Here is a 19,270-nt window from a genome sequence, read left to right on the forward strand (position 1 = left end):
ATTGTTCCCAAGAACCTTGCTAGTTTCAGAATCCTTGGTTATGATCAGATTTGAAAGGATAAACCTAGTTCCCTTCTGGTAATGACATCTGAATGTAATTGACTTTATGGTAGGGATCTGCCTAACCCTAGCTGGTTAATAAAAAAAAAAAGTGCATAGAACAAATGGGACTTATAATATGAAAACAATTGTTTGATTTCAAATTCAGACAACTATGGTCCATCTTGTATGTAGGCGCGAGCACTGGGACCTATCTCAAAAGTAGCCAGCTCCATGATGCCACAGTGTCTTTAGGTTTATGCAAGTATGTTCAGTTAAGGTTTGGGTCATGTAGGGGGCGTTTGACTGCTTTTCCAACTTGGATAGAACACACTATCCAGTACAAACAGGACATTGTTGTTGTTCAAGATATACATTGCCTGATGGGACATTTTTATTTATTTGTTTATTTATTTTGAATATTGTCTCCCCTCCACGGGTCCCCATCCACATTGTTCTATGGTTTTAGCATGTCCTATGTTTGATTGCCCTAGCATCCATTCGACGCACGGGATGCATAATCAAACACGTCCTTGGAGAACTTTCAAATCCTCAGCTAAACCAAATTTCATCATGCTCTGTTTTATTATGTGTTAACACATGATATATACCGAATCAAGGTTTCTAAAGTTGGTGTAGAAAACAGGTTGGGTTTATAATGCTCTCATTTTTAGTTAGGTTGGATGTTAATCGTGTTGTTGTGCTTACATGATGTCATTATTATATAGTTTACATATTAATCAATTGAAAAAAATACAAAAAATGATTGTAAATACATGTTTTTGAAAGACCTTGAAATTTCAAAAATTTGACTGTCTAACATCACAAATATTGTTGCTTTGAAGACCTTTTTAGCCCTCCCACCTATCATTTTTGGTGATTTTTCTCCATATAAGAATTTTCTTAGTCTCAACTTAAAATGTCGTAGTTGTTGCCTTAGCCGACATTTAATCTCCATCACCCTGTCAAAAAATAGTTTCTGGTGGATTCATTGGTGGTGAAGGTATGCAGATTCCGCTGTAATTGGAGGAACCACCACTTGATGATGGAGAATGACCTGTGTTTTCAAATGAAAACTTGAACCTCAAAACCTCACAAATACTTGAGTTATTGCGCATTAAAAATTTACCAAATTCGCTTAAAATAAGTGCAAATTTTTTTTTTTAAACTCCAACCAACAAACATCACATATACTTGAGTTACCTTGCATACAAAATGTAATAATGTCGTATAAAAAATCTGTAAAATTTATTTTTAACTCGAACTGACAAACCTCACAAATACTTGAATTACCTCGCATAAATAATTTATGAAATTCACATAAAATAAGTGCGAATAAACTTTCTTTTAAACCTTTGAACCTCCAAACATGGCAAATACCTAAAAAAATCTTAAATTTGCATAAAAAATTTGCAAAATTTCTTTTAAACTCGAACTGATAAACTGCACAAATACGTTAGTTACTTCGCATAAAAAATTCAAAAATGTGCATAAAAAGATTATAATTTTTTTTAAACTCAAACCTCATAAATAGTTGAGTTACTGCACATAAAAATTTTACTAAATTCACATAAAACATATATGAGCGAACTTTTTTTCAAACTCTAACCTTCAAAATCATAAATACCTAACTTACTTCACATAAAAAATATAGGCAATTTGCATAAAAAGTATGATAGGTGAAGACGGAGAAAATTGACACCAAAAATAATAGGCGCGAAGGCTAAAAATGTCCTAACAATAACAATAGTTGCGATTTTAGATAATAAACACATTTATGAAATTTCAAAGTCCTTCAAAAAATGTGTCATTTTTGTCCTACACTACCAACATTTAAAAAAACAATACTCTTGAGTCAACTCATGTAAATTACAAATAAACTATTTGGTTTGACTATTAAATGAGTTGGGACTTACACAATCCTTGCGTTAAGTGACAGACCCCATAAGTGAGTCTAACCCACTCAGGTCTAAGCAAGTCGCATTGAGTTAACATTGAACGTACTCAATGCCCTTAAATACCACAGGGAAGCATTTCTGGCATTGACCTTAATGAACATTCAAATGGACTGGATGTGGGCCATATCCTGCGTGAACTCCATTCCAGATATGGGTTGTATCATGTTTGAATTCAAATCCAACATAAAATATTGTTCCACTATGTCATAGGGGTAAGCCATTTTGGTGGCATGTCCCTATTAACACACATGTGGATGCAAACATTGACACGTATTATGAATATTTATTATTATTTTAATATTTTAAATGTTTTTAGTTTTGTTTCAATACAAATATTTTTATAATATTAAAAATAGTTTTTATTGATTAAAAAAATAAAAAATCAATGTTCTCATGTCTTATTTTCTAAAACATTTTTTGAACTTAAGAGCCAAACTCGCATCACACGTCCTCGTGTCCATTATATATATATATATATAAAATCTTTGTGACAGTTGTTTCCTAATTTATGTCACTGGGACACCATTCTCAGGGTGTGCCTCCAATGTCATGCGCAGACACACTCAAGCACGCCAAAATGGAAACGACATACAACAACAACAACTACGCCTTCATCCCAAAACAATTGGGGTCAGCGACATGGAAACAACATGTACGACATTATTTTATAATTTTATTAAAACTACTTTTTGATCATTTTCAATAAAACATGCATTTTTACTAATAAAATATGTTTTATTGTTTAAAAATTAAAAACTCTCGTGTCTTCATGTCATATTTTCTGAAAAAATTATCAAACTTGTGAGTAGAACTCGCATCATGTGTCCTTGTATCCATGAATCGTTGTGGCATAGACTTAACTTCAAGGATACCTATAATATAATCAAAGAATATTTTTTTCAAAAAAGATGACCAAAGGCATGCATGTTTCTTCATTAGCCCATCTCAAATCTTAAAATTAGAGAAAACAATTGATTAGAAAGAACCCAAAAAAGTGAATAATTTTACATAAGTGTTATGTTCATGATGGGGCAATGTACCCTATTGGCGACGGAGATGGGCCATCAATAGAGATCTAATGGCCATCGCTAGTTGTACTAAGGGCACACATTTGGAAGCGAGAAAGATATATGAAAAGTGATACGAGGTGGGAAAAGCGTAAGGTTTATCTGACCTTTCCAAATGAGAGAAACTTTCTCTCAAAGGAAGTTTTTTTAAAAAGTACACCTTTTGATTTTTGATAGAAAACATTCCTCCCTCTCAAGAAAAAAATTATTTTTACATTCTCCACTACCCATCTCACCACCACCACCATTACCATCCATGTCACCACTCTTTTATTTTTTTACATTTTTCCATTTTGTGTTTCTCATGCTAAACAAACAAGTGAAAACTTTTCATTTTTGAAAAGGCAACATTTTTTCTTTCTACGAGAGTTTTTCTCGCTTCCAAACGTGCCCTAACCATTACCAAAACTGGCACGGGATGCATTGATGACGGCTTAAGCCATCATGATAGTTAATGGATTGACGACTTAAGCCATCACCACTATTGTTCATAACATTTAAAAAAAGCTATAGTGACGGCCAACATCGTCACCACTACTCTTTAAAAAAGAAAAAAAACTTATATGTCCTACAGAATTGTTATCTATATTGCAGGGATAAGTTGGCTGTCAACAGACTTATGGTCGTCCTTCCTTTCCTGTGGGACGACCTTAAATTCCTATAACAAAAAGACTGCATTAAATGTCTAAACTGTAAAAGGGAATTCACCACCACAAACTTAATGCAGTTAAAGGACATTAGAACAAATCAACCTCTTTGTTGGCCACAAAAAATTGTCCTGTCTTTTTTTTTCCGTCTCCTTTGTAAAGTACTTGTCATCAAACTTCTACACCAGAATTATCAATCTCGTAGAAGTTGCTATTAGATATGCTTGGTTAACACACCTCAGTGGAATACCATTCACATGAATGGCCCTGTAGACAGCAAGCAACGTTAAAGGGTATGGTAAAGAATGAAATCAAATGCTAAGCAAAATACAACAGATCAAGCTTCAAGAAACCCAAGCCCATAACTGAAGCAAAGTTGGCAGAACCACTATAAGCAAAAGACAGTTGGCACTTAAAAAAGAACACATTCATCTACCAAATAGTTTTCATGATAACCAAGCATGCATGCATATACTCTGAATTATGAATTATAAGGAAAAACTCCAAATGACCAAGTTGTTAGTTGACATAGGAACGAGTAGTCACATATGATTCAACCACGATTAAAAGATTAGATATATATGTAAACAATTTTTACCTAAAAATAGGGGTGGACATTGAGTATCTCATTTCTTCAATTATCTCTAGCTCTTCCCGCCACCTAGGAGGTGCAAGAAAACATAATATCTCTAGCTCTCATGGCATCCTTCTTCTATACTGGACCAATACTTATACCACTAACTGGAATTTTAACACTAAATTCTTTAGCAACGCTTCCAATGGGCCAAGACTTGATGCTTGCACGTACACACCTTCACCGTTCTTCTCAATCATTTTTATGACATTCTCTATTGCATCCCTTTTTATTTCTTCCAAGTCATTATCAGGCCCAATCATATACAATTGGGTGCCTGCGATGGCATGTTTAAGGCCCAAAGAAAATAGAACAAGTCAAATTGTGCAAGGTTCCTGAATCGTTATTAAGAACCAAAACTTGGCTCTTACCAGTATTCATCTTCAATCTCAAGACCTCCCTAAAGCACAAAATGAGTACCCAAAAGGCAAGCACATTCTCCTCCGTAGCCTCCCCAAACACCATTAGATATCTGCAAATAATAAATGACAGATGAAAACTGAATTTAAGATCTTACAACTATGAACCAAGCCCGCCCATTTAGCCGAATCTATCATGACCGACAAGGCTTCTAAGGCCAAAATAAATAATAGGGGGGAAAGAGGGTCACCTTGCCTCAATCCTCTCTTTGGTTTGAATGGAAGCCCCTTTTCATCATTGATGAAAACCACAAAAGAGGAAGCATGAAGAAGACCCTCAATCCATGAGAGTCACTTGTGACCGAACCCCCAACATCTCAAACAATTAAGCAAAAAAGCTCAATCAAGATAATCAAATGCCTTTTCAAGATCAATCTTCAAAATGAAGGAAGGCTTGCCTGAAAGCTTAATAGAATGTGTGGTTTCATGAGCCATGATGCAAGCCTCATGTAATTGCCATCATAGGATGAAAGCACTTTGCTAGAGATAAACAAATAGGTTGATGTGACTTGAATCTAGCTAGTGGCCAAGGCCTTAGTGATAATTTTAAAACATGTATCAATCAGTGATATGGGCCGGAATCGAGAAATATCTTCAACATTATCCGCCTTCAGAATAAGATTGAGCATCGATCTTCCCATATAAGCTAGAATCTTCGCATTTGCATGAAACTCATTCTTAAATAAAAAACAATTTGCCCTTAACGAAATCCCAATTTTCTTTAAAAAACTCAATAGGGAATCCATCCAAGATAGGTGTCTTGCCATGTGGGAGAGACCAAACCACCCTCTTAACCTCTTCCAAACTAAAAAACCCCTTCAAGAAATCCCAACCAGCTTCACTTATTTTGCGAAAATCTATGCAAGAGATATCATAAAGATTTGTAACCATACTACATAATTGATTCTTGAAATATTGAGATGCATTGAGGAGAATATTGAATCCCTTCCATACCCGACCCTCAATGGATAATATTAAAAATTCATTTTTCCTCCGCCTCATAAAAGACCTCATGTGGAAATATTTTGTGCTAATCTTAGATTGTAACCAATGTTCCTTGGCCCTCTATTTCCATCTCAAAATTTTTCTCACCCATCATTCACAAATTTGCTTATTGAGTTGTTCTCGATGATGCTTTAATGAAACTGCCTCCAAACTGTTACGCACTCGCTCCTCCAATGATTGGATGTATGCCAACTGATGCTCCCAATCGTTGAGAGTCCCAAATTTCGCCGCATGAGTATCCTTGCTCCACTCAATAAACTCAGAACAAACATAAGCAAGCTTGGATATCATGTGTTCGGCCGCCCATCTACCCGATGACGGTGCCTCCCCCCACCATTCACGAATAAAATCAAGAATACCAGGAACCGTGAGATATCATGTGTCTATTTGGCTTTCTTGCAATGACACCAACCTCACCCCATGATAGCCAAATAGACACATGATTCGAAACCACAATGGGATCCACTCAAGCCTTCATATCATGAAGCTGCTGAAGCATAGAGGAGGATATGAGAAAACAATCCAATTTACACATAACCGGATGGGTGTGTTTACTAGACCAAGTGAGTATTGCCCAAGCATAGGTAAATCCGATCGAGAGCACACCCCAATCCAGAAACAAGGCAAATCTATGCAAGTTTTGAGTATAATGTTGTGGCTTGTTAGAGTCTTCCAAACGGAGTGAATCGAAATTGTCAATGACACACCAATATTGCAAAGTATGGTCTATCACCCCACTCTTAAATTGTCGAAGTTCCTTCCAAATTCTTTTTTTCGATCACACGTACTTGATCCATACACCACGGTAAGCACAAATGGCAATTTTTTAACTTGAGAGAAATTTACGAAAAATTGAGAAATTGCTTGTATGGATGACTACCCTTAAAATTTCTTCCTTCCATGAACTAAAATACCACCAGCTGATTACCCAACAGCCAGTTGAACCCCATAGTGACAATCTTGCCAAATTTCCTTCATGAGTGATCTATCAAGAGACTCAATTTTAATCTCTTGAATGCAAACAATGTCCGGTTTCTGGTGTGTAATGAGTTGAAAAAGAAAACACCGTTTTTCATGACTCCACAAGCCACAAATGTTTCAAGATAAAATATTTATTAAAAACTAGTTGTTTTCCTTTAATCCTTATGCTTCCAATCAAATGAAGCAGATCACAAGATTTTGCCTGACCTGGTTCGCATCCCCGCATACTTGATCTTCATGTCCCTAATTATTTTCAAGCGTGTAGAAGACTACAGATTCATCTTTTCCACCCTAAGCATATTCTGCAACGTACATGCATCCTCATTCATGTCCTTGCTAACCAATCCCCCACCGACATTTATTAGACCCTATCAGGTGAAGGAAAATGGCACCCCAACAATAGACATCCAATCATATCAGTGGAAGGAGGATGTGCATCTTCAGCACCCACCCCTTTGGCACCCACCCCCTTAGCGCCCAACACATCCAATGATGGAGAGGGATTAGGTAATCATAAATCAAGGTTTGGAACATATGAACCATTCATATTAGCCTCTCAAGCTCAACAAGTTTGCTTCATATCCGAATACAAGGAAGTCAGATAGAAATGATTGGTGGGCGGTTTGTAAGGTGAAGTCTAAACTATACCCCAAGTATGATCAGTTACAAGAAAACAAGATTGCTGAAGAGGTGATTATTATCAATCAGATGATATGTATGACTTCTCTTATGGTCACGATGTCACACATGGTTTACATGTCACATCTTCATTATTTGATAGCACACATATAGAAGAATGTGATACAAATGATATACCAAGTGGATGAGCACCCAATGAAGAAGACGAAGAAGAGGAGAAGGAGGAAGAAGAAGAATATGAAGTCAAATAAGTGATGAGGAAGCATACTGGAATTTATAGGCTAAAACATCATTTAGCTGGCACAAAACATGGTGTAAGCATGTGCAAAGCGGTTCCACCTGATGTGAAAAGATTTTTTCAGAATCATCTAAAGGATCAGAGGCTAAAGAAAGAAGAGTTAGAACAAAACAAGTTGGATATCGGGAGAAGTATTTATTTTGGATCATCAACCGGCGATAATGTGAATAAAGAAACTAGTGGATCATGTAGTGATGCAAAAACAAGTACAGATGGTCCTATGGACCTTTTTGTGAACAAAGAAGTATGACAAACTACAATAAACACTGCTTTCAAAAGGGATAAAAGAAAAAATGTATGTCATGCCATTGGTAGATTTTTTTATACAAATGCCTTATCATTTAATCTTTACAACAATTCATATTTTGGTGCAATGGTAGAAGCTATTGCAAATTATGGGTGAGGGTTCAAACCGCTTTCTTATCATGAGATCAAAATATGGATTTTGAAGGACAAGGTAGATTGTACTCATGAAATTTTGAAAGAGTTCAAAAAAGAATGACCAAAGGTTGGTTGCAGTATTATGGCAGATGATTGGACAGATGGAAAAGGAAGAAACTTAATTAATTTTCTTGTGAATAACTCATCTGAGATAGTATTTTTTAAGTTCGTTAACATCAGCGACATGGAAAAAACTGGTGCAAATTTGTGTAAGTTGTTTGAAGAAGTTGTTAAAGAAGTCAGTGAAAGTAATGTAGTGCAATTCATTACAGATAATCCACCAAATTATGTGGCAACTGAAAATATGTTAACAGTAGGAAAAACATGTTTTTAGACACCATGTGCAGCGCACTGCTTGGATCTTATGTTAGAAGATATTGAAAAGATATCAATTTTTAAAGATACAGTGGAAAAGGAAAAAAAATTTATAAGATACATTTATAGTCATGCATGGGTATTAAATTTAATAAGAAAATTCACAAAGAAGAAAGAACTTCTGCGTCCATCCGTCACTCATTTTGCCACAATATATCTTACACTTCATAGTATTGGGTGTTATAAGAAAGAGTTAAAGTCGATGTTCTTATCTTCAAATTTTAGAACATCTAATTACTATAAGAAATCTGATGCTAAGAACATTTCTTATATTGTTCTTAATGATCATAAGTTTTGGGCTGCCATATCATATGCAATTAAAGCTACACTACTTCTCGTGAAAGTGTTGCGACTCGTTGATGCAGACGAACCTGCTATGAGATTTTTGTATGAGGCAATGGATAGAGCGAAGGAGGAAATTGCTTCAAACCTTGACAATGTCGAAAGAAAATATAAACCTATTTGGGATATCATTGATAGACGATGGGACTTACAACTTCATAAGCCTTTGCATGCAGCTGCCTATTATTTAAATCTACATTTTCATTATGCTGACAACTTCAACCCTGATGGAGAAGTTATGAGTGACTTTTATGATTATGTTGAAAAATTAGTTTCTGATGCAAATATTCGGTTGAAAATTACAACACAAATCGATGCATTTAAAAAGGCAAAAGGCTTGTTTGGCAAGGACGCAACTGTTACAATAAGAAAATTAAAAAGTCCTGGTAAGTTTGCAATTATGTTGTTATTTGTCAATATTTTTTTATGTTTTTGTTAATTATGACATTCTTAATGTTTTTATCATTTTTTTATTATTTTATTTGAATGCAGCTGATTGGTGGAGTTCATTTGGGCACAAAAATCCTGAGTTGATGAATTTTGCAATTCGAATTTTAAGTTTGACATGTAGTGCATTGGGCTGTGAGAGGAATTGGAGTACTTTCTCATTGGTTTGTGATTTTGTATTTTATTTTTGAAATATATTTTTATAAGTTTAATTATCTTATATTTGATTATCAATGATTTGAAATTATAGGTGCATACAGAACGAAGGAATAAACTTGAACAAGAGAAGATGAATGCATTGGTTTTTGTAATGTACAATATGAAATTAAGAGAAAGAAATATGAAGAGGAGGGCTACCAAAGACCCTATATGTCTAGATCATATAGACTCAGACGATGAGTGAATTGTGGAGAAGGAAGATCCAGTGTTGCCAAGTGATCCCAATTGGTTGGAGGATTCATGGTTGGATCCAAACTTCAACATAAATGCTATTGAACATGTGCCTATTGAAAAAGTCACTTCATCTCATGTTTCACAAAGTGGTTCTAGGCAAGACATGTCTTCAAGAGATCGAGATAAAGTTATATTCCTTTTACCTAGCTATGAATATAAATGTATTTTTTTAATTACATAACATAAATATTTAATACATGATTTTTTATTGAAGGAAAAAGAAAAGCAAAAGAAGTAATTGAGGACGTGGATGAAGAAAGTGTAGATGATGAAGAGTCAAAGAATGAAGATGAAGAATAACCTATTTATATGGATTCTTCAGATGATGATATTGAAAACTTAAATATTGATGTTGACGAGACACAACAAGAGCCTAGGCCCTAATTCATATCATAGAGCTATTGGCCATTTATATGTTTTTTGGGTCTTTCAGTTGAAATTGTGAATGTTAACACTCTCATTTTGAAAAATTCTGGACAAATACATTAACATTTGGTTGTTAATGTTAACATGTATTTTTTAATTATGACATGATGTTGTTAGTGCTAATATGCATTTTGTTGTTAATGTTAGTTTTTTATTGAATGAATGCTCATATTTATGCAATTAGACACTTATATAGATCAAGTTGTTGCATTAATGTTACTTTTACATGTTAATCTCATATTTTTTTCGTATTTATTTGAGATTTTTTATTTCGTGATGGTTGGCGCTTCATCAATAAAGCATTTCTTATTTATTTATAATTTTAGATAATTTTTATAGTTTTTTTAAGTTTAATTTTTTTTTTGAGGCTTATGCTTTGCGCCTCACCCCAGATTTTGGTGGAGCGCCTCGCTACGCCTCAACCCTTTTCACAACACTGCTTCCAACCATTCAAATTCTCAGACTCTTCAGTTTCCACTTTGGGCATAGTTAATATTACAATTTCTACTAAAATGGTTGATGAATCAATAATAGTACATGTCAAATCAAAATCAGAAAAAATAATGAACTGCTGCTTGCTGGGTCATGAATCCTGGACAAAGGCACTAAACTTCTCTGAGACATGGGCTGAGCATCAAAAAATTCTATTTCAAGTCTCATCGCCTGATAATAAAGTCTTTCTATGACTTCAAGCTCCTCGCCTGTAAATGAAACACTGAGTTTGTCAAGCAACTCCTCTGTTTGTTGAGCTGATGCCTGAGAGAGAGAGAGAGAGAGAGAGAGAGAGAGAGAGAGAGAGAGAGAGAGAGAGGTTAGCTAGCAATAGAAGGAAAGCTGAATTTTCATTCCATTCCCATGTTTGAAAGCACAATAATATCATCAACGAGGCTATTTGTTGAAAATAGAAAACTGGAAAATAATTAAAGGTATGCTAACCTCAAAACTTTTAGAGGCATAATTTTCAATCCACTTCTGGTAAGGGTGATCATTTTCATCATGATCCAGAACTTGCTGTAGCTCCACACCCAAAAAGGCATAGAGCCTCATGAAAGAGGTCATAGCAGCTACAGTGTAAGCAGCAATTTTTGTCTTCTCACAAGGCGTTGGGATTTTGCTTGGAACTTTTCCACCTTCAATCTTTCCAGCAGCTGTTGCCAACAAGAACTCAGTGTAGTTGACCATTGCAGAATTAGGAGCACTCTCTTTGACAAGATCAACACCCTATGCCTGCACGAGGGACCACCTTCAGAGAAATCATATCATAAAAACTCTTTTCTTATATAAGACCCACCCAGACAGATCCTCTGATATAAGCCTCAGCAGGTGTTAGATTAGAATGAACAATAGAAACCATGCAAAAGGAAGAAATAAATCCCAAAAAGAAATTGAACTTGCCTCATGTGATTTCCCTGTTTTCACCGTAGGCTTCCACAAACCATACATTAATCTATCCTATTAACAATCTATATTTGAAAAAAGAATATTTTTGTTCATTTGGACCAAATACAAAAATTACCAAGCAAAGATAGTGTCAAGTACGTGGATAAACTATTAAGATTACTCTATCATTTTTTTATGTATATATATATATATATTCATTGTAAAGTCAACTAAATGTCAGGTTCCTTGGTGTTAAGGATTTGGGATAAAAAGAGAAAAAGAAAACAAAAAATATAAGAAAAAGTCCAAAGCACCATTTGCATAAATGAGTCAAACATCTAAATTTTTTTACTCGAAAGTAATAAACACCTTAAAAGATCTACATACCATGAACATGCTTTTCTAGCCTGACTTAACATTGTTGACACGGGCCAGTACCATTTGTGAGACACATCTGATTATCAATTCTCTGATCTCAACTGCATTGCTTTTTCGCATAACAATGACAAAAGGTTTCATGAACTCATTCTAAAAATTGTAATTTGCCAGTTCTTCCCTCTCCAAAAACTTCATTGCCAGCTGCTTCAAGGAATCTATAGCAAAAATTGTTAATACAATTCATATTGTAATACCTGGGCAATAGAAAAAAATATTGAAATTAAAGGGAGAAAAAAAGAGAAAAAGAATTAGCTAATAGCCTAATACAGTAAGCAAGTCACGGGAAAGAAATTGAGAGAAAACCAGAGGATTACTATTCTTCATCGCGCTTGCTTGCTTCTTTGATCTCATTGATGCCATCATCCTGACGAGATAATATAAGATGTTAATGCTCTTGAGGCAATGATTTTTCCTGTAGCATTGAGTTCTTAGCATTTTCTAGGTTTATCACATCTTCATAATCAGGGTATAGTCATTATTTTAGTTTTACTACCTACCCTTGTTCGAATTTACATCAGATCAATTGAAGAAGATTGGACAAAACAAGGATGTTTAGAAAGAACTGAACAAGTTAACTGGTAGGGATGCTAAGTACATGTGAATCACATCAGCAGCAGCTATGCATGACAGCTTATGTAAAAAATGAATCAGCATAAATCAAGATCCAGTTATCCCTTAAAGCTCATTACTGTATCTACTACACTCATTGTCAATTCGTCACGCATTACACAAAATTCACCATTCTCATGCTAACAAACTAAATGATAACCTAATTATATTAATTTACTTAAGGTGTTAAAATGAAATTTCTATAAAATCAAGAGAATTTTTTATTTATCTCAATCAAGCAATAAAGAAAGAAAAGGATGCAGTGGATACCAGCCATGGTAGGGCCCATGAATGGACCAGTGAAGCAGATGACCAACCACGCTGTTGAGCATCCGATTGTTCGAGAAGCTTTGGTGCCCACTGTGCAATTTAGTTCTAGTTACTTGATTATCATTCTGCTAGTTAACAAAAAAAAAAAAAAAACAGAGAAAAGGGAGGGATGGGGGTGTATCACAAAGAAAGAAAGAAAAGCAAGAGAAGAAATGTGGGTTTACCAGTCATGGCCAAGAATAAAGAGAGCCCAGAACATGGTGGCCTAAGCAACTCAATAGAGGAGCCAGACCAGCTGTAAACACCCCAAATTTTCCTCATCCATTCTCAAACAACCCTCTTTGTGCAGTGCCAACCCTGTCAGGTCGGTGTAGGAGTCAAACCCCGAGTCAATTTCAGAAAATCACCAATTTACCCATTTTCATTAGGAAAATTACCATTTTACCCCTAGGACATCCCGGACCTCAGTCAGTCGGAGTCAACCAAGCTCATTGGTCAGTTCAGAACAGTTAGAATATAAGTCATTTCAAGCTCATTTGAACTCACAATGAACAAACCATTTTCATTTCTGACCATTATTGCCAAAATAGGATCATTTCTTCATAAATGAGCTCATTTCTCACTTAAATCCAAGTTAATTGTCTTTGAGTCAGTCATTCACAGTCAGTCATATTCCCCAAAGTCTAACTTGATCTCACCAAGAGTTCGAGTGCTCCAGTTTCAGTTCAAAACCATTTTCAAGTGTCCAGGAGCCCATTTTAGCCTATTTCAACTCTTTCAGCTGAAATTGAGCTGAGTTCAGTCAGTTGAGCTAGTATTTGAGCTTTGATTTTAGTTCATGTCAGTATAGCTGATCTTTATTCTAGCTTAAACCCAACTCAAACTCGTAATTCACTTCACTCTAGTGATCATTCCGTACCATTTCTCTAAAAATGACAACTTTTCTTGAAAATTTAGTGGGAAAGGTCAGTTGAGTCAGTGTCTGTTCAGTTCATTTGAGTTCTGAAACTCTAAAAACCAGCTCAATTCAGCTCAGACTCTAATTTCTAGTGTCACTCTATCTCGGTAGGGCCTGAAAACCATTTCTTCAACCATTTTGCAAATTTTATCAATTTTAATGCTTTTTAAACTAGTACAGCTACCAATCGGGGTCTAACATCTAAAATTCTTCATTCAAGGTCTGCATTTTGCATAGCATTTCATGTCATTTCATATCATTTTATATCATTTCTCAGCATTTCATAACATTTCATCACATTTCATTTCATTTTTGAAGTCTAGAACTCTAGTTTTATAAATTTCAATCTAGATCGAGTTTTAAAAGTTTTCAGAAATCAATCTCAAACCCCAGGTTTTCAAAATTAACATTTTTACCCTCGGGAGTCTAAATTTAAAAATATTTTCTCAAGAAAAACAATCTGGATTTATTTCAAACTCAAATTTTCAAATTCTATACTGGATTTGCTTCGCAACGGGGTATTGAACTTCAAAATCCGAGCTCGCTTCAAAAACTGCCAAAAATAGCTCATTTCGTCCAGATTTTTTCTAAAAAGACTATTTTACCCCTCTAATCGTCAAATTGAATTTCAAAAATGGAATTTGGACACACTTTGAGATGGCTCATCCATTTACATTTTCCTCTTTAATTTACATATAAAAAGAAAAAAATATAAATCTCTTTTATCTTATTTTATCATTTTCTTTTTATTTATTTTTATTTTATTATTCTTCTTTTTTTTTAGAGGTGGGACCCACAAGGGGTCGACCAGCAGCCCTCTCCCTTCCACTTTCTTTCCTTTTTCCTTCTCCCTTTTCCTTCCTCATTTTTTCTTTCCTTTTCTTTTTCTTTTTCTTCCCTTTCTTTTTCTTTCTTCTTTTTCGTCATCTTTCTTCCTTCTTCTTTCCTCTCCAGCCCATTCACGTAAGCCCCTCTTCCTTCTCTTCTTTTCCTTCCCTCTTCTTTTTTTTTTTTCTTTCCTTTTCCCTTTCTTCCTTCTCCTTCCTTTCTTCCCTTCTTTTTCTTTCCTTCTTTCTTTCCCTCCTCTTTTTCCTTCCCTTTTCCTTAGTCCAACCACCTTAAAACCCTTCTTCCACTTACCTATTCACGATTTTTTTTTCATTACACGCTCAGCCATTAGCTACCTCTCTCTCTCATTAAGTCTACTAAAAACTTAGGAAAAAAGATATTTTTCCCTAAGTTACTAAACAACACACGTTGGATCCCCTCTTCAGCCTCTCTCTCTCTCTCTCTCTCTCTCTCTCTCTCTCTCTCTCTCTCTCTCTCTCCTTTGGCTGCACCTCTTCCAGCCACACCACGGTTCCAGCTACCTTGCTGTCGCAGCCTCCATTGCAACCATTGCTTCCAGCAGGTACAAGCCTTCCAAGGCTCCTCCTCCTTCGGCTAATCCCAGCAAACATCAAAGAGACGCCCCTTCAGCCTTGGCTTCAACTGATCCAAGCCAAGTCAAACTCCAGCTCCATCTAGTCATTCCATTGCTCCCCTTTAGCCTCACAAGGTGAGACTCTCGTTACCTGATTTCAAATATTCCACGTTAGCTTCTTTGTTTTTTTTTATGGTCTTAGGTGGTTTTCCTCTTTATTGCATGTTGGCATGAGCACCACAATCCCCATTTTCATGAGGATGAGATGTAGCTAAATTCAGATGGGTTCAAAAGAAAATAAAACCCTTTATTTATGGCTTTAAATGATTAAAAGAATATATATAAACAAAATATATATGTATATATATAATACTTTTTATATGTAAGCTAAGTGGATGAAGAGATCTATCCACTCGATGGATTGGATCTTTCATCTTGAAAGCCATATCAAAATGAATTGTTTCCTCCTTATTGATTTTTGTTTTATTTTCATGTTCATGCATTTTTCATTCTTAACATGCATTTAGAATGGTTTAAGTCATGTCATGAGCATTTAATGTTGTTAGTATTTAACTTAGGCTTTTGATTCTATGCAAAATCCATATGCTATTTCTTGAGATTTCTTTCATCAGAAAATTTTGTAAATTTTATGGTTATTAGATTTGTGTATCCTTAAATTCCTGCAAAAAGTTTGGTTTAATTTGAAATTCTTATCTGTATAAAAAATAAAAAAAATAGCATCTGTTTTGAACCCCCTGAAAATTCTAGAATTGGTTTTTAGCAGAATTGTCGGCCCGGATTCACCCGCGTTGGAGATCTGAATCTTCCCCTAAAAATTACAGTAGATTCACGGTGAAATCTACTAATTGTTTGAAAATTTTGGGATCTTTACAAGTAGATTTGACCTCTGTGAAAAATCAATTTTCCCAGACCATTGGGAAAATCTCAATTTTTCTTTGTCAGGGTATAGACCGACCCTAATGTGCTGTGTTCATTCAATCCATAAGTCGTCTGTCAAAACTTTCAACATGAAAGTTGTTCCTAACTCATTACTCGAATTTGGGAATTTTTAGGATTGTCCAAGTATTTTTCTCGAAATTATCTTTTCAGTCTGACAGATTCCAATATCCAAAATTTCCAGAGATCTAGGTCTCTGATAACAGTGTGCCCATTTCCAAACCGTAACCCGAATCCCAAGGCTGTAAAAAGATAAAATTTGTCTATGTTTGTCAGAGATATTTTTCCACAATTTCAGCAATTTTTTCATCTGTCTTCTATTTTTTCCACATTTTCTCTCGAAATCTGTCTGTTTCCCCTAAATCCTAGAGTCGCCGAATTCTGATCCGACTTGCCGGAGCTGTCCAGATCCGATCATAGGTCAAAACCAGAATGTGTAAAAGACAAAAATCCTTGCCTTACTGTCCTCTGTCACCCCACAAAATTTGGAAAATTTTTATGGAAGTTTGATATCCGAAATTTGATTTAGAGTTAGCATTTTAGGCAAAAATCACAAAATTTAGGGTTTTTATTTGAATTTCCATATTTAAAAATACCAAAAAAATAAATTTTTGGGTTCCATTCTGTTTTAGGGTTTAGTCTAGGTGTCTATGCCAAATTTGAATCAATTTCAAGTTCATTTGTTTTATATGTTAGTTTATCTTTAAATTCAGAGGCGAAATTCATGCGAAAATCGAGTTAAATTTGATATTTTATGATATTTTTGCCATTTTAGGATTTTTATCATATAAATAAGTATGTCATGTCATATTAGAGTTAATTTCAATCTCATTTGCATTTCAATTTCTCATTTTTGCAAAATTTATTTCAGAAAACCCTGGTTTCAAGGTCATAGTCTTGTTATCAAGGGTATTTTGGTTATTTTGACCTAAATTTTGAAATTTCAATTTCTAATTCCATAAATTTTCATGCATATCATCATATTGCATCATATTATGTTTGATTTATTTTATTTAATTTTCAAATTTTCAAAATTTATAAAAATTCTTTCAAAAAACCCTGATTTCAAGGTCATCCGGGGCATTTTGGTCATTTTGACCCGAATTTCGAATTTCCAAGCTTATTTTCAAAATTTATTCATTATTTCTCATGTTTATATCAAAGTGGGTATGATTCTGGGTTTATATCTGAATAATATCCGATAATTTCCAATATTTTCGGATAAATTGAGAAAACCTACATTTCTGTGCTAACATGTTTTCTAGTTTTGCAGGAACATCCAAGAAGAAGACTTAGTTTTTATTATTTTATTGCAATTCAATGTAATATCAAATGTAATAATTTGGAATAAGAATTTACATTTCCTGCATAGAATAGGACTACATTGCATATAGTTTAATTTCTGCAAATTCTGATATCTGATGCATCATTCATGCACATTTTTCCAAAATTCACTGTGGTTGACACGAATGACACGTGCACAAGCTCTTATGGAGTTTATAAACTTGGTGGAATTTATATTTTTGGCCATAGTCAGAATACGAATGAAACCTAGATTTATGATCTTCATATTAGCCACATTCAGCCTACACTCTTAGGCTAATTTCAAAAATGCACTGCATTTCTCCAAGTTTCAAAAGGATTTTCCCAATTCCTCAATGAAATATCTTTAAAATTCATGTTCATTCATTCAATTTGCATTATTTTCAAAGCCATTTTTCAATTCCATTTCAGAAAAATCGATTTTCTCAGAACTTTCCAAGTCTTTTTCAGGATTTGATTTTCCCAGAACTCTAAATTTTCAAATGAGATTTCAAAATATTTCCCAAGTTCAAACCATGATTTTCCAAGATTTTCACATTCCCAATTTCATTTTCAAATCCGAAAATCGTTTTTTCCAAAGTTCCTTAAATTATTTCAGAAATTGATTTTCTCATAATCCTTAATTCCAATCTCAAAAATCGATTTTTCTATTTTCCTGAGAATCCATTTTTCTTTTCAAAAATCATTTTCCAATGAACTTCCTGACTTTCTCAGGATTCTCAAATACATTTCCTCAGAAAAGCAATTCAAAGCTCAAAATCGATTTTCTCAAAGATCTAATTTTCCTGAGAATTCATTTTCCAATTCAATTTTCGATTTCCAATGAAATTCAATGATTTTCCCAGGAATTCAATTTTCAAGTATTTTTCCAATAATTTTCTAAGTACATTTCAATTTTGTAAGCAAACATCATTCTTTCAAAACTTACAATTGTTCAAAATTCCATAGCACATGCCTGATTCTCTGTGCATTCTAGGAAAATAGAGCATGATTTAGATAATTTAACTTAGTCAAAGTACACATTTGATCCTTGGTTCAATTACCCCTGGTAAAGGCGCCAGGAACAGTTGAACCTCATACCGACAAGCGGATCCCATTCCACAGAATTTTCCCGCAAATTTTCAAAACGGAGGCGAGTAAATTTTCAAAAACCAATTTTCAAAACTTTGGTCGAGTTTGACTCGCAGAATCATTTCTCTCACTCTGGCAGAGGGAGGGGGGGAAATTTTGCGATGATAACAGGTTTGGCGATCATGATGGGACCTGTCTTCGTCTGATCAATTATATGCTTTGACTTAGCTCAATTATCAAAATTGTGTTCTATGAAATGTCAGCTTTTACTTTCTGATATCATGTGAACCTAGGAGCCTAGGCTTGAACCCAGCTGACATGAATTGCATGTAAACTAGGCATGGTTTGGTAGGACCAATTGAGGAGAATTCTTCATGTTCACTTAGACTTAGGTCTGAAATACAACACTCCTTAATCTAGGAATTGTATGAAAACAATGCTTGCTTCTTCAAAAATTTCAAAATTCTATCTGTTTAGGACTTAAAGCCATCTGTTTGCTTGCATGTGTTCATATTTTCAAAAACCACCTCACCTATGTCTACCCGCTCTTCGCGTTGTTGGGCTCTCTTCCAGAGCCATAGTTCGGGACAGAGCCTTACAACTGGGCCACTTATTTGGGCTAACTCCCCCTGCCACGTACCAAGGGCCATAGTCTAACGTATATCGACAG

The 19,270-nt window shown here is 34.8% G+C and overlaps 1 pseudogene across 1 annotated transcript; it reads right to left on the minus strand.

The window, feature by feature from the left end:
• Positions 1-10,589: 10,589 nt before the first annotated feature.
• On the minus strand, positions 10,590-11,420 carry LOC149814921 (bifunctional TH2 protein, mitochondrial pseudogene; annotated as a pseudogene). Its single transcript, XR_016428123.1, has 2 exons — positions 11,108-11,420; positions 10,590-10,927 (listed from the first exon to the last, which is right to left on the minus strand). The product of XR_016428123.1 is annotated as a bifunctional TH2 protein, mitochondrial pseudogene (transcript).
• Positions 11,421-19,270: the final 7,850 nt, after the last annotated feature.

This window comes from Nuphar pumila, chromosome 15 (assembly GCF_984573655.1).
Source record: "Nuphar pumila chromosome 15, dmNupPumi1.hap1.1, whole genome shotgun sequence".
Taxonomy (NCBI): Eukaryota; Viridiplantae; Streptophyta; class Magnoliopsida; order Nymphaeales; family Nymphaeaceae; genus Nuphar; species Nuphar pumila.